Consider the following 23,930-nt stretch of genomic DNA (forward strand, 5'->3'; position numbering starts at 1 on the left):
GAACATTTGCGACAGACCTCTCTGGCTCCCTCAATTCCACCCCTCTTTCCTTTTCTGGAATGACAAAGACACCCAGAACATGTTGCCAGCCATCTTCATATTCTGCAACTGAAACCAGAAGTCTAGAATGAGAAATTACAGGGGTCTTGCATGAGAGGCCAGGACGAGCTTTAACTTAGAGAATTCCCATCCTGACTGCGATAACCCTCCTCCAGGTGTATGGTTGGAGAGCTGAGGAATTTGCACGAAGGCAAAGCAAACAGAGAGTGTGTGGAATTGTGTTGAATATTTTCCCAGCGGGGCGGTCAAGTGCCCTAAGCAAGAACAGCCTGTGTGTGTGTTCACCCACAGCAGGAAGGTGAATTTTAAAAACACGGAGCGTCTGCTGCATGAGATTACTGAGGATTTTAGAGAGGACAGAGACAGGGAAAAGTGCGAGATCAGAAGCCAAATGGCTACAGGGTGTTTGAAAAACACAACATCAGCAAATAAAACGAAAACAAAAACAAAAACTTATCAGTTAAAATAGGATTCAGATGAACTCCCTGGATGAAGGAGTCTGAACTGAAACAGCTTCTAAGCAGAACTTGATATATCTCAAATGGAGAGCGTGAGGTTCTCAAAGCTCAGGGAAAGCATCATAACAGAAAACAAGAGTGCAGCAGAAACAGCAGCTGGGCTTAGAGTCACCCCTTCTGGAGCAAGGGCTTGGAAGTTTTGCAAGGCTCGGTACAGGAACGGCACTCTACCCCTGTCAGAGGGCTCGCTCTGCTTGCAGGCTGAGAGATAGCTCAGTTCAATCCAGCTAGGATAGGCAACCCTGCAGAGGGCCCTAGGTGGTGATGATCTAAGACAGTGAAAGATGCTGATGTCACAACCCACATCAGGGCATTTTAACCAGCATCCAAGGACATGGGCGTGAGACACTGTTGTGGGACAGCGTCCTTCAGGCATAACTGACGGCATCAACATGTGCGTGCATGTGTGTGTGTGCGCGCGCGCGTGTGCGCGTGTGCGTGGTGTGCATATGTGAGTATGTGGATGTAGAGGTAGAGGTCAGGGCAAGCTATTGGGTGTCCTTGTCTATCTGCCACTCTCTACCCCGTCGCCTTGGTTGGCTCTCATTGCACTGAAAGGCCCGGTTCTTCTGTGGGTCCTGGGGACTCACTCACACTTAGGTCTTCCTGATGCTTTGCAAGCGCTCTTACCCACTGAGTGGTCTCTCCAGCTCCCGTCACTATCTTAATTAGAGCAACAGGAGAACCTCTACTACATTAAACCTGTTGATGTTCAGGAACGAGGGAGTGGAAAGTCATTAGCTCCTCTCCTCAGAACCCAGGCACTCTCTCCTTTTCTTTTTGGTTCTGTTTTTGTTTTTTCTTTCTTTTTTTTAAAAATATTTATTTATTTATTTATTGTGTATACAATATTCTGTCTGTGTATGCCTGAAGGCCAGAAGAGGGCACCAGATCTCATTACAGATGGTTGTGAGCCACCATGTGGTTGCTGGGAATTGAACTCAGGACCTTTAGAAGAGCAGGCAATGCTCTTAACCATTGAGCCATCTCCCCAGCCCTGTTTTTGTTTTTTCAAGGCAGAGTTTCTCTGTGTAGTCCTGGCGGACCTGGAACTCTATTTGTAGAGTAGGCTGGCCTCAGACTCAGAGATCTTCCTGCCTCTGTTTCCCAAGTGCTGGGATTAAAGGTGTTTAAAATCTTTAATTAAAAGGATTAAAACCACTGCCTGGCTATTCCCTTCCTCTTGCGCCCTCCGCATCCAGTTGTGCCAACTACAAATGGGACTCAGAAGGTGCTAGCGTGCAGACAGAAGGTTAACAGAAGGGAATTCCACCTATGCACCTCTCAGGAGGTTGTCACTTATGCTAAGATGTGACTTTAGGATGATGCTGATGCTTTGGGTTCACCTATGTCCCATAAACTCATCAGTACATCAAGCTGCACTTGGATGGTATTGTTACTTTGGTTGGCTCTGGTGTCTTACTTGGGACAGGTAAGTGTTTGGTCACATCTCCCCTGGAACCTTAACTCAGTAGACATTCAGTAGTCAGTTTGTTCTGTTTTCATTTCTCCCAAAGGTGACTTTAAAAGGGCTCCTGAGATTGTGACCTTCAACAGAGGAAGCCAGAAAAGCCATGCATGATGTACATATGAACTCACATGCCAAGGTACCTCTTCTGACTCTGGAGCTCGGTGAGTTGTTTCTGGATGTCTGTGAACCCTTTAGAACATCTTCTGTAGCCTGAATGGGGGAATATTTTCTGCCTTTTCTGATGACCACAGTAAAAGAACCAACTTGGCAATGGGGTACCCATAAAGATTAGCTTTAAATGTTCTGAGAAAGGAAAGACTATCAGGGTCAAACTTTTCCTGCCTTCGGTTGCTTGTACCTAGGGTGATGCTGGGTGGGGTTTTATCCTCCTCGAATCAGTCCTCTGCAGAACTGAAAAAAGGGGAAGAAATTGATTGTCATGTGTTAGTAGAGGTGGCCTGATGGTCAATAGAATAATGGCCAAAAGGACCATTCTAGGCTTGGATAACTAGGCTTAAATTCTTACCTCTATTCTTTTCAGTTCTGTGATTTGTACAAATTTCTGTATTTATGTGAAACCCATTCTCCCCATTTATAAATTATAGGATAACATAATGCCTGAGTTGGTCTGAAGAAACGATACTTAGGAAATCCGTGTTAGGTCTCTTGTAGCTAGGACTGCAGTACAGTTAACAAAGGCTCTGCAGCCAGATCATCCTAAGCTGAATCATAACCCCTACTACCTGATCAGAACCTGGTGACTTTGGGCAAATTGCTTACTCTTTCTGGGTCCCAGGTCTTTCTGATCCATCAAACTGGCATAAGGATTAGTTGACCTAACGCTTGCATGAGCTTAAGATGTTGCCAGCTTTTGCTTTTTTTTTTTCTTTTTTTGGTCTTTCGAGACAGGGTTTCTCTGTAGCTTTTTTAGAGCCTGTCCTGAAACTAGCTCTTGTAGACCAGGCTGGCCTCGAACTCACAGAGATCCGCCTGCCTCTGCCTCCCGAGTGCTGGGATTAAAGGCGTGCGCCACCACCGCCCGGCCAGCTTTTGCTTTTTGTCCTTTATTCAAACCTGCCCAGAATTTACAACTCCCCATAAATATTGAAAAGTGCAGAAGATCAGATACTTCACCACACTTAAGCTGTAGCTGATCACTTAGAAAAGGTCTGGATATGCAGCACCTGTTAAAGTGTGTTCGCTCATAACATCGGCCCTTAAAGCAACATCACCAAAGATAAATATAATGTAAGTTGAGTAATAACCTCTTAGTTTTCTATTAACCATCTGTTTTGGTGTATGGTGCTGGATACTGAATCCAGGGCCTGTGGCTATCTGAGGCAAGCAGTCCACCACTTAAACTAAATACTAGTTCACCACATTTTTTAAAAAAAAAAAAAAATTTAACTTTATTTTTGTGGGCATTGGTGTGAAGGTGTCAGATCCCCTGGAACTGGATTTTTTAGACAGTTGTGAGCTGCCATGTGGGTGCTGGGAATTGAACCCGGGTCCTTGGGAAGAGCAGTCAATGCTCTTAACCGCTGGGCCATCTCTCCAGCCCCCACCACATTTTTTTTTGATCAAGAAAGAAATAGGTAAAATAATGCTGACATAGAATATACTTTCACTTCTATTCATAATCAATATAAAAAGGTTATGGGGACTTTCATTTTTTTTCCTCCTTACTAGCACGTGTAATTGGGTAGATTTTGCGTTTTATATTCTGTAGTAGATCGGGTAACCAGGAGACCTATAGCACCTGCCACCCCTAGATTCGACAGGATAGCACTGAGGATCAACACTACTGCATCATCACTAGAGCCGTAAGGACGTCTCAGGTCTGTAGTGCCAAGGCCAAGATGCTCAGCTCATCGGCGAGCAGCTTACTGAAGCAGGGCTTCCTGTAGCCTCCTCTCCCGAGTAGGGCTGCAACCTTGCTAGACACAGAGCAGAATGACCTACCTTTAGAAATGTGTCTGCCAGCTTTCTGGTTAGTTCAAAAACCACAAACCAATTAATGTTTGAAGCCGCTTTACCACGACGGACTTGCTAAATTTCACAATCTAAAGTTACTTTATGAATGTGTTCCTGTGTTAGTGGCTTCTTACTGAGAAATGCAAATAGAATGTTTTTCTCTATGAATATTTGAGCGTGTGTGTGTATGTGTAGATTATTTCCTCCCAGCCTTCTGACTGCATTATGTTTTCCCCTTCTTCTCTGGACTGGCTCCAAAGCCCCACATTTCTCTCAGTCTGGCTGCTTTTTACTAGACAGAGTGGGGGTCAGATGCTGACTGTGAGTCAGTGTCCCCTCACAGTAACAGAATACGAGAGATAACCAAACTATTAAAAGATAAGCTTTAATTAATTAATTTGGACATTTGAGATGAGGTCTCATGTAGCCCGATCTGGCCTTGAATTCATCATGGAGATAAAGATGACTTTGTACGCCTGATTCTCCTGCCAAGAGCTGAGATTACTGGCACGTGCAATTGCCCTTGGCTGAAAGTCTTATTTCAGTTCACAGGTACAGAGACTGCAGGCCACAATGAATGGTCACGGCACTCATGGGCTTGTGGCAAAGCATGGCAAGATGGCCAATGCTCATGGCACAGACACCCTGCTTGCTTCATGACCAGGAAGCAAAGATAAAGATGGAGATACTTGGGTAGGCAAACACCTGCAAGGGCACATACGTTGGGCCTGAAATGAACGACTCTCAGAAACCTACTTAAAGTTTCAGCATCTCCCTATAACACAGTCCTGGGAGACAAGCCTTGAGCACACAACCAATAACACAGTCTTAGGGGGAAAAGCCTTGAATACACACACACACACACACACACACACACACACACACACACACACCACACACACAGGGACATCTCAGACCCAAACTGCAACACTCACCACACACTAAGGAAAGCGGATGGTACTTTGGTTATGGTATGATATCTATTTTCTTAGGCAGAGATGGGTAATTTTTTTCCTAATCTGAGGAGAACCACCATTGATGAGAGATTGAGCAAGGAAGAAGAGATGTGATATTATTTAGCTTTAAGCACAAAAACCGTGCCTTACCAATCACTGCATTTCATTCTTGGATTCCTACTAGGTACTAGATGAGTACACTCTGCAGTTTACCATGTGTTGGTGTGACAAGAGAATGATTAGAGAATTCTTTACCGTAAAAGCAAGAAGGTGGTTTTCTTATAAAAGGCCTGTAAATTAAGAATAGGTTTAGGAACTAGAACTGAGAAGGTTCTGAGAGGCCATGTAACTTGATGTATGTTCTTTTGTTGATTAGGAAATTAAGACCAGAAGAGGTTAGAACACTTCAAATTCAAAAGTAAGCAAAATAAATGGATCCGAAGCCGTGGGTGGCACACACCTTTAATCCTAGCACTTAGGAGGCAGACGAAGGTCGGTCTCTTTGAGTTCAAGGTCGCCCTGGTCTACAGAATGAGTTCCAGGACAACCAAGGCTACACAGAGATACCCTGTCTGGATAAATCCAAACAAAGAAATGGATGATCACCTGGTCTCCTTACCTTAGTATTCATTGCTATATATCTTGTGCCACAGTTACCTGGCTGGGGATAAAGGAAAGCAACCTGCTTATCCCATCAGATTTTAACAGACTTTAGATAGCAGATCCTTACTTCATTCTGGCTGCCCATTTACAGTACCAGACATATCCAAATATCCTCAGCTCAGTTAGCATTTCTAAAACTTCTAGGCCAAACAGAAACAGATGGATGAGATGTTACCTAACCCCAAACTTAACCGTTAATTTCCATGCAGGTGGGAGAATTTTACCTGTTGTCTGAGACAAGTGGAGACTCTAGCTAGAGTATATTGGCTGCCAATTTTGACATTGAAACGAGTGAATCTAGAAACGGTTTTGGCACAGTCTTCCTGCCACACAATGCCTCACACGCTTTGGACCTGCTGCTGAGGGCTGGGTTATAAAGGAATGAGAACAGCACCCGTGACACCTAGGGAGCCTGGCAGCTTGACAGAGACTCCTCCTTACAGGTGACTGGGAATGATTAGCAGAGGCCAGGACTTGGGCGAAGGAAAGGCTGGCTAGACACTTGTTTAATAGTGTAACTACGACTCGTCACCTGTCCCTAAACAATATGTACACACTGCCATTTCCAAAGCAGCTCTTTATACTTTGCTGCCACCATCCCGACTGCCTTTGATGCAACAAAATGCAGAGGTGAAAAAATATCCATGGGCGGCTATGCTCAATGCTGTAAGTTCAGTCTTCTACGGCACTCAAACATTCTGGGGTAACTGATTAAGTAAAACAAGATAAAAACCTGGGTTCTAGAAATTGTCAGGATTAAACAAAGTGCTCACCAATTGTGTTTCTTTTGGTGTGGTCTGAGTTCTCCACCTATAGAATGGGCAGCATCTCCACCCCCCCACCTTCCCCCCCCCACTCCCCTCACCCCCGCAACTTTTTGATTCATGGCTTGAGGAAGCAGAGAGTATTGAGCTAAGGATGAAGCTTTTGTTTTTTAGCTACAAGTTGGCTTGTGAAGGCTGAGGCAGGGTGTTCTCTTGGGGCAAGGAGCTGTGCAGGGGTGGGGAAAAACACACGGGATCTGATGTTATGGCGCAGCCAAGATACTGTTCACTGTTAGAGTGAATCTCACTTCTCTTGGAGTTGGCGGTTTTTCCTCCCAACTTCAGGGGACTTACAGCAGATCCTAGCAAGAACAACTACCCCCACTTAGTTACGAAGCCTTCTCTCTGTGCCAAAGACACGGGAGTCCTTGGAGCTTTGGTGAGTCAAACTTTCTACAGTCTAGCTGGCTGGCTGGACTAAAACGCATGGAAAGGTTGCTTAAATTCAGGGTATAAGTGGAGAGGTTTGAAACCCTCAAATTAATGGAGGAGTCATTTAGGTTCTGAGATCCGGTCTTGGGCTGGGGGAGGGACGCTTCCAGAAATCTAAGGACTTCCAACTCAGACACCCCGCTGAGGGCGCTCCTGTCCCTATCTAGCCTGTCTGTCCAGGCTGGAGATGTGTCCCTCAACTCCTGAGCAAAGCACAAAAGTCTTGTCTTACCACCTGAGGAGTGGTAAGGAAACAGTCTCTCCAACCTACTGGTTCAGCCCAGAAAATGTGAGTACATTCCAGTTTACTTTCTGTTGGATAACTTTGGAAATGGAACCAATTCGACTTTGGTTCTGAGGGGCTTGGGTCAGTTCTGACTTCTGCCCCGACCTTGCTTTTCCCAAAACTACAGGTAACTTTGGGAATTGACCAGAAACGAGTACTTTTCGGGGCCTCATCCCTTCCCCCAGAGGCAGGACACGCATACCGTGGTTCCCACTAACTTCAAGTTAAGGTGTGAGACAGATCCACGCAGAAGGATCCTACGATCCGCAGAAATCAAAACTGAACGTGGACGTCCTAGATTCGCCCGGGGACCGGGAGTGGGCGGTCCTAGAGCACCTCCCGCAGGTCGGGGAGCAGCGCCCGGGCCAGGTCACCTGACTCCGGGAATTTGGGGCCGCTCGGGGTGGGAGTGGCTAGCACCTCCCCCCTCTAGTCCGCGGGATTCAGGTCGGCGGGGGCCGGCGCCCGGTGGCCACGTGGTGGTGCTGCCGCTGCCCCCGCCCTGCCGGCGGAGCCCGGGAGCTGAGCGCCCACTGACCCTCGCGTCGGGAGGAGGAGAAGGAGGAGGAGGAGGAGGAGGGACCCAGCGCAGGAAGCCGAGCAGGAAGCGAGCCCGGCGGCCGCGCTTTCCTGGAGAAGCGGCGGGCGGGACGGCCAGCGGAGCCGGGAGCTGAGGCAGTCGCTTGGATGGGGTGAGTGGCGGCGCCCAGCAGGGAGGCTGGGATGCGGGGTGTGGGCTTGGTCCCCGCTTTTGTGTCTGGGGCTGTCGAGAGCGAGAGTGCGGGGCGGGAGTTACGGTCTGGACACACAGCCTTGGCCGCCCACTTTCCGCGGAAGACAGTTTGGTTGGTTGTGGGGGGGTGTGAGAAGGAACTGGAGAGATGGTGGGGATCTGGCAGAAACAGAGGACCGACCAAGTTAGGAAAGGGGGCTCGCCTCCTCCGGCGGTCTGGTGCGCTGGCTGTCTGCGGAGGGAGCGCGGGTGGGAATGAATGACCGGACCTGGGAGGACGATGTGGCTGCACCCCTGGGCAACCCGTCCCACCTGTATGCCCTGCCAAGCGTCCCGCTGCGGAATCCTTGCTCTCAGGCTCGACCCGCCTCTTCTCTGAACTTGGAAAAGCCGGAGAAGGAGGTGCGAGCGGGAGACGCCGGGCGGGCGGCTTTGGAGACCCACAGTCCGCTATTGTTCCTTTCCGGACTCAAGGGAGCCGGGGAGCCGGCTGGAGGACGTAGGCGAGACCACCTCGGGCCTGTCCCGGCCCCTTGCTCCCCACCCTTCTTGTCATTTTCCCCCACCACAGCTCCTAGGAAGGTGGGGAGGAGGATGCTGGAGTTGGGGCACACACCAGGCAGCTGGGCTTAGGTCGCCATCCATTGCGACCCGCTTGGGAGGGCGGGTATCCTCCTTTCAACTCTCTCATCACTGCCAGTTTGTGTCTTCAATTTAGGCTCTGTAGTTTGCTGCGGTTTTTCTTTTTGGATTTCGCATCTCATTTTTGGGATGACCGGGTGGGGTGGGTGGTTTGAGTCTGGAAAGGCAACAGATGGGGGGATTAAACCAGATGGACCCCACTGTGACTTGAAGAGGCAGGGGTGACCTCTCTCAGAGGCCTGAGCTTTATATAAATTATGCCAGGCTTTCTTTTTCCAGGGAGCCCAGCTCAGCGCAACTTTTACTCCCAGTGACCAAGTGTGCAGATGCGAGGCCACTCACTTGGTACCTGCCGCTTCTCTTCTCTGGCATCACAGGTGATTTGACTGGGGTCCCCGGTGGGAAGAATAGCGCAGAATAGCGCGGAGCTGCCAGGGGCAGCTCATTGCTCATTGTCTGGGGTATGCAAATTCAAGGCTATAAAGGCCGGCCTGGGGAGGAACTAGTTTTGACCGTTAGTGGGACATTGATTAGCTTTATTAGCACGAGCTTGCATCTCTTACGGTTTGAGCATAGTTGAAAAAAAAAAAGCAGTGAATCCCAGGGAGGTTGGACTTTGATTGCTTTGTCCCACAAGTGCTGGGTCCTTGTTTACACGTGTGACAGCAAGCTTTTTTTTTTTTTAAACCGATGAATTTAATTTTATCCTTTGTCAGTAATAACTTACTAGCAAGGCCTTTTCTCCTTTATGCTTATATGGCAGCCAGTTTTGTCAGAAGAAATCCAATTCTTGTATACTGTGGACCTGGGAGAGACATCTGGTGTTGGGTGATCAGTTTTAGCTTCATTCACCAATGAGATATGTTTCGCATGAGCACCACCGTATGCTTGCGGAGGTCTGAGGACAACTTTCAAGTCAGTTCTCTCCTACTGTGCGGGTTTGGGGAACAGAACTCAGGTCTTGAGGCTTGGCAGAAAGCACCTCTATCTGCTGGGAGAGTCAGCCCCTTTGTTTCTTTTTAATGTTACTGGCTACCAGACTCGGGGCCTGTAGTGTGCTCAGACGGGCTCTATTACCATATTAACTCCCACCTCCACTGCCACCCAACTCTAGAGGTCAGAAACTGAGATCTGGTGTTAACACAAGTGGGCCTCGGATATAACGGGGTGAAATGTTGTCTCTCCTCACTTCCTGTCTTAGCTTGCTTGTCTTCCAAAATGTAAATAAATATGAAATATTTCAAAGATAAGCAGAAGTTGTGCACGATAAGGCATTTAGTCGTTCCACTTTGTAGGTATGATAACAAATGATAGGAAATAGTTTATCTGTCCTTTCCTCTCTGCTTCTGGCCTCAGGTGAGCAGGAATGACTGAGTACATATATAGTTCCCAAGTATGATCGGTCCTTCTGTGTGTAATTAAAAATCATGAGCGTTTGTGTGTACAGTTTCATATTAATGGCATAATTCTATATACCTACAGTGTGTGTCCTTAAGATTTTTTTCAGTTTGAGATCCATGTAGGTCCTTATTCACATCGGCTATTGCAGGCATTCTAATATGTGAACAATACAGTATATTCATCCCCCTGTCAAATGGAAGCTGGTTCCCAGGACACCCTTTTAGCTGAGGGAGAGCCCACCACATTTTATTTGTTTATTTGTCTATCTGTTTATATATATATATTTTTTCTGTAGTATGTTGTAAAGTAGCAGTTCACATCCTGAGATAAGCTTCCTTACGCGCAGATCGTCTGTTCAGCTAGCTGCTGGGATAGTGAGCTCCTGGAAGGCTGTTTTCATGATGTCATTCGTTCCTTAGGGAGCATTTAGGTTCTGTCTCAGCCATCTGTTAGATGAAAAAGCGAATACTGGTCACTGTTAAACTCTATAAACGTTTCGGTCAGGTTAGTTGACTGGATTGTTTTGTCTGAGTTTCCTTTTCTTCTTTCTATTATTAATAAGAATAGTTCTTTATCGCATTTCTGAGTCTGGTCTAGTTGTGCTAAAGACTTGTTGGTCCTCTGATCTGTGATTGCTCACTCAGGTTCCCTTCCTGGTTTCTTCCTTTTTAGACCTGTGGGTCTAAGTACTCATGAGCAGAGGCGGATCTCCACTGTTATGAGTAGCTGTATTAATGACATGACTTGTCCCAGCTCCCCAAAGGAGAGCCAGGCAGTCAACACATTGGCCTCCTTGTTATTCCTTCAGATTTTGAGGCACGTTCTGGCCCCTGAGTTCTTGTCTTTGGTGTTCCTCCTCCCTGGAGCTCACCTCCCTCACATGGGCTGTGGCCTTTTCCCCTGAGGTCCTTTTGCAGACACTCCCACCCAGTCTATCCTGCAACCTCTTCCCTACTTTGTTTCCCCGTGTGTCCCCTGTCAGTTTCTACCTTGCCATATATGTAAATTTCTGTCAGTGCTGTCTTCCTGTAGTAGGCCTATGAGGGCCAGAGTTTTGCATTTTTTAAATTTGCTGTCCCATAAGTATCATGAGCGGTGTTGACACATAGTAGTTACTCATACTGGATAAATTTAAATGAATATAAGATGCTTTTTATTGAATCAGGATGTAACTGCAGTCCTGGCTGGCCTGGAACTTGTTACGTGGGCTAGATTGGTCCCTAGCTCACTCCTACCTCTGCTCAAGGTATAGAATTACAGACACGGGCCACCAAGCCCACCTAGCAATATTATGCTTGTTGTTTAACCTTCCTACTCGGTATTTTCCACCTCCGCTTTCTTCTGCACGTGTTAGGCATCCTGGGGGGTGTTAGATGTTCTGTCGTACCCCAGACTGTTACGTACAGGTTCTAATGGGATAAAACAAACAAACAACAGAAAAAACAATCTTACAAAGAATCCACTCTGTAACTTAGCCCACAGAGTACCCAAGTCTTTGGGTATTTGTCACCCAGTGTTTTCCTGAATCTAAAGTCAAGGGAAAACAAGGAGCGAGATGCTTGGCTACACGCTCATCTTGCTTTTTCTTGACAACCTTGTCTTCCCAGTGTTACTGGCGTGAAAGGGGCTGACCTTTCCCTTACACAGCATCTCTCGGAACACCTCTTCACAGTCCCCAGCAACACCAGACATAAGGAACTCCGGAGAACAGAAAGTATCTCCCTGACTTGCTACAGAGGGGGTGTTCATAAATTCTCAAACGCCTTCTTCTAGGAAGATTGTGGGATGGGGTCCTTTTTATGGTGGTGGGAAAATGACCTTCCTCTGAAGGTCGAAGAGCAGCCAGTGTGCAGCAGGGACCTAAAAGTACTCGGGATTTGAACAGTCACGTCAGAAGGCCCTTAACGCATGGTACAGACAACATTGCCAGGAGCCAACTGAACTTTCTCTTCCATGGGTGATGAGTGTGGGAGTCGGCAGAACAAAGCTAGACGTGTCAAAGGCCTTTGTGCATTCTGAAAGTGGGGTAGGGAAAAGAATCTAATTTTTTACATATATAGGTAAGTGGTACTGGCAAGCATCCTTAAAATACATCCAAAATGGTGAATTACAGCCATTTTGCCCTCTAGGTAAAGTGACGGTGAACCCATCAGTAAGGTGTGGTTCGAGATGGGCTTGGTTAACCACAAGCAGTGGGTCATTAGTGAGGCGCTAAATGAAGAGATTTCAGTCTCCTGGCTTAGAGTTGCAAGCAATTCAGCAAGAGTTTGAGAAGGATTGCTTGCTACATCTTCCATTTTCTAGCTCCAGCCTTCTGTAGTACGGAAGTAAGAAACTGACTTGCTTATGGATGATTATTGAATTTAGCCAACGTTCTAAAACGTGGTGGCTCTGCTGTCTTAATAGTGCATTTACAAACAAAGCCTTCGCTGAAGGAAGTGTGCCTCTTCAGCTCTATGCTCAGGGAGTCCAGGAGACAGCTACCACAAGGTATATGATTAGTATTTATTGAACAACACGTACGGGAGTGCCATTAAGCCCCTAACAGTAGCCATGAGACATGAAGCCATCTAGGTTACAGATGAGCTTAAGTGATAGTGACAAAACAGTGTAGGCTGCAGCAGAGCGCACGCTGGAGTGGAGAAGATGTGCGGGAAATCCTCCACCCCCCCCCCACCCCCGTTCCTTGGAGAAGTTGGCGCTTTGTGTCTCCACTGCTCCACCAGCTGTGTCGTGGTGACTCAGGTCATCTGACCAGCCTTTACCTGTGATCTGCTCTACTCCTTTCCGTAGTAAATGGACTTCACTGAATATTACTACCTTGTTTTGTCATATAATCCCATGTTCTTTGTTCACTCTGGGCATGCTTATCATGATTAGTTCACCCTGTTATTAAGCACACAGTCTAAATATTTATTTCATGTGTGTGGGTGTTTTGCCAGCATGTATGTCTGTACACCACATGCATGCAGTGCCTCCAGAGGCCAAAAGAGGGTGTTGTATCCCCCTTGAATTGGAGTTTCAGGCAGTTTGGACCTCCAAGCCACCCCAGTGAGTGCTGGGAACCCAACTCAGGTCTTCCGGAAGAGCAGCAAGTTCACTTAACCACTGGGCCACCTTTCTAGCCCAATTACTCTTTTCTTAAATTTGCATTTGTGAATACCCAAGTTTATAATAAAGGTGCATATGTACTACATAAGTTTTCTTTACTGTCAAAAACCCAAGTAAAGAACGCTCAGGTACCAGTGTTGCTATTGTTATAAATAAGAGCAAAATAAACTCTCCCCCAGCCTCGACTTTACAATTCTCCTCCCTCTGCCATCAGAGTGCTGAGATTAGGCAACCAGACTAGACCCTGCTTTTCCTTTATGATTTCTAGATGAATTCAGCTTGTTTAATCAGGAATTTCTGTTTTATTTTTAATCTTTTATCCCTCCCCCCTTAAACTTAACTTCCACTGCATCTTTCCAGTTGCTGGTTCTGGCTGAAGTGCTGGCATCTTAGCCAGGAAAGGAAGCTCTGGCAGAGCTTGCTGGAAGGGTGGAAAGCACCAAGAAAAGCTCCCTTTACACTTGGGCAGCAAGGAGCTCTTTTCCTCCAAAGGAATCCAACCCTCAGACCAAGGAAAGCCTTGCTGCCATAGTCCTGGAGAACCCTGGCACTGTCGGTGGGCACTTATGCACATCAAATGCAGCCTTTGGACCGTTTTTCCATGGAGGAAATTGGCTTCTTTTCAGTGATGCTGTCTGCTCAGAAATATTTTTTAAATCATTTTAAGAGGTTTATGGACCTTGGTGCTCTAAAGCAATTTCTGAGCCTCTTTGGAATACTCAGATTTTTTTTTTTTTGAGAATTCCAAATCCATGTAGTGTACCTGGAAATCCTTGTTGCATTTATGCCCCTTCTCAAGGGAGTCTGTTTTCTGTCATGCACCTCTACCCCTCAGGAAGGGTTGCTAACCTGCCATGTATGCCAAGAAGAACTAATTGTGGGCTTTACAACCACACTCGGAAAACTCACTAGCCACTGGTTGCTTCACTAGCTAGTTGCCAGTTCACACACCGTTGGCCACTTTTTGGAACTAGTTCTATTGGATCCAGTATGATGATTCTGTTTAGAACAAATAAGATGTGGCTCTGGGGGCCGGAGAGATGGCTCAGTAGGTAGAGGTGCTCTCTGCCAAGCCAGAGTGTCTGGTGTAAGCCATCCTCTGACCCATGCATAGCATTGGCATGCACCTCCTTTTCCCACTCCCAGCCCCCCAGAGTTTTATACAATTATTACAGAGAAGCAGAACAGTTGTTCTGTGCTATGACTGTTTTCTTAAGGTCTGAAGGATTTGAAAAATTGAGCTTTAAGTCCTTATCCAAGGGTAACATTCCTTGGTCTGGAATGGGGCCTATGCTGTCTTTTTGTTCATTAAATGGCAGCAGGTCCCCGTTTTTCTCTGAGGTGATATTGGGGACAACCTGAAGCTTATCTCACAACACTTAGCCCGTTGCAGGAACATCCCAACTTGCCCCCCACCTACCACTCTCTCTGGTCCAGTTAGTCCTGGCTTCTTCACCAGCAGGGACGGTCTCAGCAAACCCTGTGGAATACAGGGTCACGTTTCCTCACTGGTAGCCTGGCTCTCAGAGGCCTGCTCTTGCAGAGGAAAACCTCCCTCCCATGAAACCTCCACACACAGGAGGAGAGCTCTGCCATTGTGACCCGCACTCCATAGGAGAAGTATGCCCACGGTGACATCAAACCAGCACATTCAAGACTTGTACCAACACAGAGGCTAGCCTACGTGTAATGTATGTAGCCACACAGGTGAGTTCACTTGTGTACTTTCTCAGTGGCAGGCACCTTGCTGCTGGCCTCACAGTGAGTAAGGTCAAGGCTGGTCTTAGTCTGATCTTGGGGTGTGGTCGGCTTTCTCATAAGGGGCAAAGATTGATAGGAGAGTCAATGTTTCAAGGTCCTGGAATGACAAGCCCTGCCCTCCTGGACTCAGAATTTCAGGGTTCAGCATGTCCACAGTCTGACCCAGTCTGTGGTGGATTGTTGATGGCTGGACCGAGGTAGTGGTGAGAACTCATTTTGTAGAGGATACTGAGACCCAGGGAAATAAAAGTATTTGGGCGGTATGTGGCAGAACGAGACATGACCTTAGTTCTGACCTCACACAACACTGGCCTCCTAAACAGTGTGTGTGTGTGTGTGTGTGTGTGTGTGTGTGTGTGTGTGTATGCGTGTGTGTATCCACCCTAGACACAAATTATGACTTGGGAGTCCTATATACCGCTAATTATTATTGTGACAAACGCAGGCTTGTTTAAACCTGGGCAAGTCAATTTAAAGAATACATAAAAATGAGGGGTCTCAGGTGATGCAAATTATTGAACGTGAAGGACATAAACCGTGTGGAACCCAAGCCCTTAGCAGCCCGCTGGGAACACATAAATCTCTCACATATTCTCAGGGGTTTAGCAGGTTCTGTTCAGAGTCTTAATTTGACAGGAATGTTCAAGTGAATCTGAATCAGGGAGAATATGAACATCTCCTCCCATTGTTGACCTACTGATGATTGAAGACCTCTCAAAAATGAGGGTGTGCTGACGTGCTGCTGGAAGAGGCAGCCAAATCACGGGGGCCCCTTGCAATCAGCACCTAGGCAGTCACAGGGGAACTAAGAGAGAGCTCCTCCGCAGATGGGCCGGGAAGGACTCGGCGACCCTCATGATCCCTGCCGGAAGGTTGTAGCACTGGACATGGTGCCGACTAGTCTCCTTTCTCTCAGTGGACAATCTGCAGGTTCCCACAGGCGTGCTGGGAGGAAGTTGTTGCGTATGCTCTCCAAACCCTTTTGGACCTTTGTTTATAGATGTAACCAAATCCTTAGATTTTTCCTTTGGGGGGCTAGTAGGATTTTCTCTTGAAATTTGCCTTTTTACTCCTCATGAACTTTTTGTTGTTAAATTGAAAAAAAAAATCTATTCAATCTAGGATAGGAGCTGTAAGTAACTAATGTCCATTATCAACTTTTCTACAATCCAGGATTTTCTTAGAGTTTCTCTCTTTTTGTAAAAACTCATTTCAACACCACCTTGTGTACATGTATGGTCAGCGATTTTGATGGGCTGTCATCCTTTAGATTCATGCAGCTGCATTCAGTGTTTGTGTGACGTTTTACCTTCTCTTTTGCTCTTCTTCTTTCTCAAAGCCAGCAGTAGGCCCAGCTGGAGGATTCCCTCCACATGACAGGGAGCTGAAGCTCGCGCTCGGCCAGTCTGTTGATGGCAGGGACTGTTCCTGCCTTGTTTGGCGGGAAGCCTGCTTTCTTCCTCAGCCCTCATGCCTCCCCTGATTACTTTGAGTGCATACTCCCTAGAACAAAGACTGTTTGATTCCCCTGACTGTCAAAGTGAGTGTTAATATCTACCCTGGCAAAAGAAACAGAAGATGTAGCCCTTATAATGTCACTGTCTGCTTCGGGCTGAGGTAGAGGCTGTGGGCACTTCTGTATGTGGCCTCAGGGCAGATGTCACCAGATGTCCCCTGCCATGCTCTTGTCTTGTTGGGCAGCGTTTCTAGAATTACCCTTAAAAGAATATTAATCAGTGCTTTTCATTGTCTTGTAGAATGACAATATCTTTACAGCATTGAAATTATACATATGTTGGAGAGAATTGTACGAGACAATCTAATTTCCCCAGACACAGAAATGTCCTAACAAATGAAGTCCCTTAAGTATCAGACATTTCAGTTTTCTGAGTTGGGCCCTTCCACCCTAGTCTGTCCTTGTCTGCTGAACTGAGTTATAAAACACACCCTTCTCTCTTCTATACTTTCTCTGATAGTTGGTATCCTTAGCAAAGCTAAGTGGAGAATCTTATTTGCAGTCTTAATAAAATTATTGGCTAAGCTTAGACTTCCCTTGTTTGAGAAAGGGATGTGCAAGGGAGGGAGCAGCCAGAGGGAGGGCCCTTTACAAATTGGTCCATGCAGGCTCCTAAGGAGTTCTCTCCTGCCAGCAGCCATTCTAGGATTGTTTCAACTTTCAAGGCAACTCAGGGTTTTTTTTTTGTTTTTGTTTTGTTTTGTTTTTGTTTTTCTTTTTCTTTTTTTTGTTTGTTTGTACTAAGAAGGTGGATCTGGCCAAGCTTTATTTTTAGTGCCATCTGATATGAAACCCAGAGTCACGTTGGGCGCAAAAATTGACCTGTGTTATTGTTGTTGGTGGTATTGTAGCCACTTTGTCCAGATAAAAGTTTCTATCCTATAGTTTTTAAATCTGGTAGCTGAAAACGATAATGCCATTTAATTCAGAAGTGGTTGTGTTAGATAACGTGGTCCTCACTTGTAACACAGTTTAAAGAGGGAGGAAAATATTTCGAAGCAGTCCTTTAAATCCCAGCTCCCCAAACTGCCACAGCAGCTGGATGTGAGGTCTATGGAAAATGGAGCAACATTGAGGGCTTCTGAATGCACGGTGACCGAAAATTTGTTAAAAGCAAACACAAAGTGACTGAGGTGGCTTGGGCAACACTCACCCACAGTGCTCTGCAACAGTTCACTGTGGCCTTGGTTCTGAGCACTGCACGGTTTTGCACCACGCCTGCTGTCCCGCCAACCAGCCCCATCGATCAGCGCCGGAAACAGCTCGGCCTAGACTCAAGGCTATTACGTGTCACGAATTGCAGTGTTAGACTGTACACACACACTTTTCTGCTCTCACAGAAACATGCCGGCTTAATTACAAAAACTAAATCATTCTTCTCAGTCTATCAGATCCATGTTTCTTTGCATTATCTTGGATTAGGAATGTTTGGTCTTCAAAATGAATTAGTTGCTGTTTTAGTTTCATTTAAAGAAAATTGCTAAATGACTTTTGGCTGGGGGTTAGGACAGTTCCCAACAGTTACCAAGTGTCTCGAGACATGTTTCTGCCATTTTATGCTGTGTGTTTGTGCAAGGTGATGTTCTCAACACCTAAGAACTATAAAACTGAAATATCGGCCGACTCTACAAACCACTGAAGATGCTCTTGAGTTCTGCAGTGTGTCAAATGTTCAGCCAAGATTTAATTCTTTACATAAAAATGAATAAGCACACCCATATCATAGTATGCAATTTTTTTTATTAACAATGGTAAAATTATATGAATACATAAGGATCAAAAGTTTTTTCTGCTAATTTGTCAGCGTATACCCTTTTTATATACCTATTCTGTTACCACGGTCACAAAAGTTTTCCTTGTGAAAAAGGGTTGTAATGGAAAAAGTCAAAGCCTTGATTTGGGTAAATGACACTTATTTCGGCTGTTATGGCACGTTATGGCTCTCTGCCAACCTCCTAAAGAACCATGACTATGTTGACAAAATTAATTATTCTTGCCATTAATAATCTATAGTGATAAAGGTTGTCCCATACGCTGATATGGCACAGAATAGGTTATAGATCTGTTTCTCTGTTTTCTTTTTCCTTGTCTATTTCTATTACATCATGTATATTTGAACACCATAAAGGTGGCTGATCTTTCAGTTGCCTTAACAAGTTCCTCAGAGAACTTGCCTTGCTTCAACCACCATGTAAATGTAGCAGTAAAATCCTGTTTAAATTAAACGTGGCTGTGCTCCGGATGGAGTGGATGCAAGGTTACATTACATATCGAATAATTTGAAAAAAAAATCTCTACTTGTTCAGCTCTTAACAGAAAAAAAGAGACGTAGGTTTTGACTAGTACAGTATTGGAGGTAATTGTTGAGCGTGCAAAGATGGGATGTCTGAGAGTCTTAAGTAGAATAAAATTGTTAGTCAGTTATTCCTTCTGTCTGTGTCTGAGGAAGCCATTAAAACAAGTTCTTTTATCACTAAATTGGAATATTTAGTAAATTAATAAAATTAAGGTACTGAGGTAATGCTAAAGCTGCCAGCATATGCATTTTTGTTTGCTCTTTTATCCTGCCTCACTAATAAATAATAAAGTGAAATGCTTTTATATGTAGTCCTTGGGGGAAAAAAAGTAAATTGTCACCTGCAGAGACTCATGTCACAAATACAGGCTACATGGGCAATTTTAGATTTTCAGTAGCCACAGGGGGAATGTTATAAAATGAATAATATATCCAAATGCCATCATTTCTAATGCATAATTAGTGTAACATTTATTAGTAATAACAGGAGGCAAACGTTTCTTTTTCCATAAAACCTGTGTGCTTCCACTTACAGTATTTCTTGGTTTATCTCAGACGTTCGGTAGCAGTGTGTGGCTAGTGGCCCGCTGGGCAGCGTTGGTGAAGTGAGATTCCTTCATCCAGGTGTGGTAACTTGCACCTCCTGCCACCCCCACCCAGCACCCTGTCAGTAGAGGCACCGTCATCTAGAGCCACTGGGGATGTGGCTCAGTGGTAGAACATTACTTAGAATGCACGAAGTCCTGGTTCCATGCCTGGGGCACAGAGGGCAGAAAGACAAAGGATGTACAGTGATTTTGCTAAGTTCATGTCTGACTAAGCCTCCCCGCTTATCTTGGATTTTTCACCCCAGCTTTGAGCATTTTTATTCAGAAGCTACGTGGTATATAATGGGTATAATGGACCAGTGGGTTCTGACCGTGCAGATGTGTTCCTGTGTAAGCACACCAGTGCGCGTGGGCGGCTGCTGCTGCTGCTGCTGCTGCTGCTGCTGCTTCTTTTTCCTCTTCCTCTTCCTCTTCCTCCTCCTCCTCTTCTTCCTCATCCTCTTCTCCCTCGTCCTCTTCCTCTTCTTCATAATGCTTATTTTGTAAGCAGTTATTTTGTGATTCCCCATTTCTAGACGAGCCATGCGTGTCCTTGGAAATTCAGTATGTAAAATATGAGTATGGCATCAATGATTTCTTCCTTCTTATTTCTGTCTGTCCCCTTAAATAGCCATCGAACCCTTGTATTGTCAGGTACAAGGTATGTAGGTTTGTGGCCTTGTAACCAATCGGGAGGAGGTAAATCTTAGTTCCATTATGGAAGTGTTCTGTGCCCTTCATATTAAAAACTGTTTGCCTTTGATGGTGGAGCACATAGACCTGCTAGCTAGGGGCACTGCTGCTCAGTTGGGCTGGCATGAGAGCTGTTTGAACTCGGTGTTCTATGTCCAGGTGTGATAGTCGGGGAAGCAGAAATCATTTGGGGATTCTTCATCCATTCCCTTTCTCCTGCTCCCAGTTTTTGTCATGCACAGAAATAATTTATAATATGTATGTGCCCCTTAGTCTGCCAAGTATTTAAGATACCCCATGACTGGATAAAGAGATTTCACAGGCCAGCTGGAGCCACTGTGATCACTGTCGGTGACATTGCCAACATTGCTACTCCTGAAGTGAGTCAAAGAACTGATGAAATATGCAGTGAGCCAACTTTTGGCAGCAAAATCCTTTTTAAAGACTAAAATCAAGGGACTAAATATGCCCATGAGTAGAGCTGTCTTCTCACGCACTGTGGAGACTTTTCACAGCCAAACCCTTTGCACGTGGAACTCCGCTTTTTACTTTCTGCATTTGATACTCTTAGAAGCAGCTTTCCTGAGGAGTTGTTTGTGTTCTGTCATGATAGAGCCCAACTTTAGTATACAGGCTAGGGACTTAATAAATTGACAAAGATGTACAAGCTGCCTACCATTTGCAGTCACTCCCTGTTACCAGCCAGCCCCGGACGACCACTACTCCATTTTTGTCTATTACATTGTCTTTCTCAGATGTGTCATAGATGTGTCTGCCTTCACGTCATGCTTCTGAGCCTCACCCATGCTGGACCCCAGCAAGCAGCCGTGCTCACCACTGTACCCCCACACCACCAGTCTGCACCATGGGAGGCAGCTGTGCTCAGCACTATACTGTCAGTCCTGTACTACACCATGCATGTACTACGCCATGCGTGTGCTACACCATGTGTATGCTACACCATGCATGTGCCTCACCATGCATGTGCTACACCATGCATGTCCTACACCACGTGTGTGCTACACCATGCGTGTGCTACACCATGGTTCCACAGTACACTCCAGCTTACTGCTGACAGTGTTTCAAAACGTCAGGCTTTGTTGACTTGAGTTTTACTTTTGTGCTGTCTTGAATCTGCCTCTAAATATTCATGTACAACTCTCTGTGTGGATGTGTTTTCGTTTCTCTCAGATACATGGGACAAGACCTTCTGGGTCAACTGGTAAGGTTACATTTAACTCTGAAGGCACCCACTGTGCTTTGCACAGTCACTGTGCATTTTGCTTTTGTTTTTTTTTTCTTTGTCACTATCAATTGTTAAGATCACACATGAAGAGATTATCAATATAATTTATTTTTTAGTCATTTTCACTAGGGAGCCCCAGTTGGTCTTGACCTCCTGATCCTTCTGCTTCATCCTCTTTGGTACTAGGAGTCCAGGTATGTCCCATCCCATCATACCTAGCAGACCTACATCCTTTTTAACTTGATATGCAAGATGAAGAAAATTTAAGGAATGGAGACAAGGGTGCCTGTGCCTTCAGGCACCAGGACATTGAGGGGTTCTAGATCTCTGCAGACAGTTACTCCATTAAGAGGGGAACATGGTGATGTGCTTAGGAGCACAAAAGATAAACAGTCCATTGAGAGAGAGCATTTGAGAGACCTTAAAACGAGCCTTCCTCTAAGGGTTACTCATAGCACGTTCCCTAGTCTTGGAAAGAGTTTTTTTTTTTTTTTCCATTGTAGAGATAGCTTGCTTTGTTAAGTCTGTGTCTTTGAAATCCCATGGATTTAGGGCAGGAGGTAACCTTGGGACTTCTGTGTTAGGCTCAACTGGAGCAGGGGTAGCTGCTTTGCCAGAGGAGCCCCGGGCTGTTTCACATCAGTGCCTACGGTTCTGGCTGAGTCATGAGCTGAGATCAGCCCCAGTGCATGTTGGAATTTATGTCCAAAGAAGAAAGATCTATTTGGTTCTTACGGAAGATGTCATCTCCTGGATAGATGCGAGTTGTGAATACAAGATTAATGCTCTCCAGAGAGTTTTTGTGCACCACTGTTTTGATGTCATATCACAATGACATTTATGATGCTAAAAGAATGTGCTCATTTATTTTCTGTGGGAAAAAAAATGTGAGCTATTGCAGTATCTTAGGAAGATCTCATTGCCAAAATGAAACGCCTTTTGAAAATTACTTAAAACATTCAAAAATTTTCACTGATATACTTTATTGACTGCTGTGTGATGTTCACTGGGCTGTGTCAGTGGGAATGGCCAAGTCATAGTTACTGGCCTGCCTATTCATGAACTTAAGCATTTCTTAACTTATTTATTATGTGGATAGTATTTTTCAAAACCTGTACTTTAGTTTATGAAGATTTATGAAATATCATCATAAAACTTGGTGTTGCTCCCAACTGCCTGAAAGTAGTTAGTACATTGTTTGTTCTCACTTTTCTCATTATTACAGATTTAAAAATGTTCCAGGCTCCATTTCAGTGGCTAAATACTTTGAATTCAGAACTTAGAATGTCCCATTCCTTCTTTCTTTTCTTTTTGTGCAGTCTACCACGAATCACACTCCTGACTCAGAATGTCCATTTTCAGAAAATGTAAAAAAGATAAAATGTTAAAGTTACTCCTTTTCTCCCCCTTTCGTCTCCGTATTTCTGTCACTTCCTCCATCTTCTGCCATGATTGCTGATCTCTGTTAAGAGTCTTGCTTTGATGGTGTGCGGTGGTTTAATCCCAGCACTCTGAAGGCAGGGGCAGGCGGATCTCTTTGAGTTCAAGGTCAGCCTGGTCCACAGAGTGAGTTCCTGGATAGCCAGGACTGTTTGTTATACAGAGAAACCTTGCCTTAAAAAAGAAAACAGAAAGAGTCCTGCTTTGATACAGCTGCAGCTGTTGAGGACTGGGATAAGGAAGTCTCAAGTTCAGTACCACGGCTCCATAGTACTGTATTCTCTGAGCCCGGCAGATGTTTAGGGGCTGAATCTTGTTCTTGGGATTTCTCTAGGGGTGTTAAGGGCTGAACTGTGTGCCCCCAAATTCATATGCTGATGTCCAAGTCTCAAGTACTTCAGGATATGACTGTATTTAGAGATGCAGTTAACAGACGTGATTGAAACTGAACAAAGTTATATGGTCAGGTCTCTTCCAAGAACAGTGGTGTCCTCCGAAGAGGCAATTTAGGACGTGGACACAAAGGAGGACCAAACGAGAACAAAAGAGAAGATAGATGGCCTTCTGCAAGCCCAAGGGAGGGGACCTCAGGATGGAACCAGCCTGCCTGCACCTTCCCACCATGCTTGTAGAGAGCTGTGAGGACTACATTTCCCTTAAGCCATCTGTGGTCCTCTGCTGCTCTGTTATGGCGGTCCCTGCAGAGCAGCAGAAGGGGCTGTTGGCCACTCCTCTTTTCTCTCGTGGGTTCTCCAGAGGAGCTGGGCATCGCTGGTCTCTGGTTCTTGCTTCTCTGCTAGACTGTCAGCTTTTCCCTGCTCCTTATTTGTTCATCTAATCTGCCCTTTTTACAGAGATCTGAGACAACACGCTACTCTCTGTGGCTAGTTATCTGCCTGCAACACATGGGGAAGGTATCTACACACAGACGCAGCCCAGCACTCAAACTGACAGCAATGTGGAGACAGCTTCTTCATTTTTATTCTCAAAGGGTAGGGCAGCTTCTCTCACACCTTTTAGATGCTCCAGGTGTGACTCAAACATCTAATTTTTCCAGATACTGTTCGAGTCTTCCACATGAGGCTGGGTAGGCATGGTGAGAATTGCTGCATAGTTTTGTTTTTCTTTCTTTCTTTCTTTCTTTCTTTCTTTCTTTCTTTCTTTCTTTCTTTCTTTCTTTCTTTCTTTCTTTCTTTCTTCTTTTCCCCAAAGAAAGATCCCTTTCTGGTCTCCACCTTCTAACCATTTACTCTGTTTGTGAAGAGGGAGTTCAAGGTCACTGCCACCAGTTTTTTTTTTTTTTTTTTCCTAAAACCTTCA

General features: G+C 45.4%; 1 protein-coding gene across 2 annotated transcripts in view; it reads left to right on the forward strand.

Moving 5' to 3' along the window:
* The first annotated feature begins 7,590 nt into the window (after positions 1–7,590).
* Positions 7,591–23,930, forward strand: part of Rai14 (retinoic acid induced 14) — a 136,107-nt gene continuing 119,767 nt past the window's right edge. Inside the window, exons 1-2 of one of the 2 annotated variants that reach the window (XM_038322451.1) lie at positions 7,591–7,876; positions 8,839–8,936. The gene's annotated coding sequence lies outside the window, so the exon portion shown is untranslated. The remainder of the gene's footprint in view (positions 7,877–8,838; positions 8,937–23,930) is intronic. The other variant, XM_038322450.1, reaches the window with a different exon arrangement.

This window comes from Arvicola amphibius, chromosome 3 (assembly GCF_903992535.2).
Source record: "Arvicola amphibius chromosome 3, mArvAmp1.2, whole genome shotgun sequence".
Classification (NCBI taxonomy): domain Eukaryota; kingdom Metazoa; phylum Chordata; class Mammalia; order Rodentia; family Cricetidae; genus Arvicola; species Arvicola amphibius.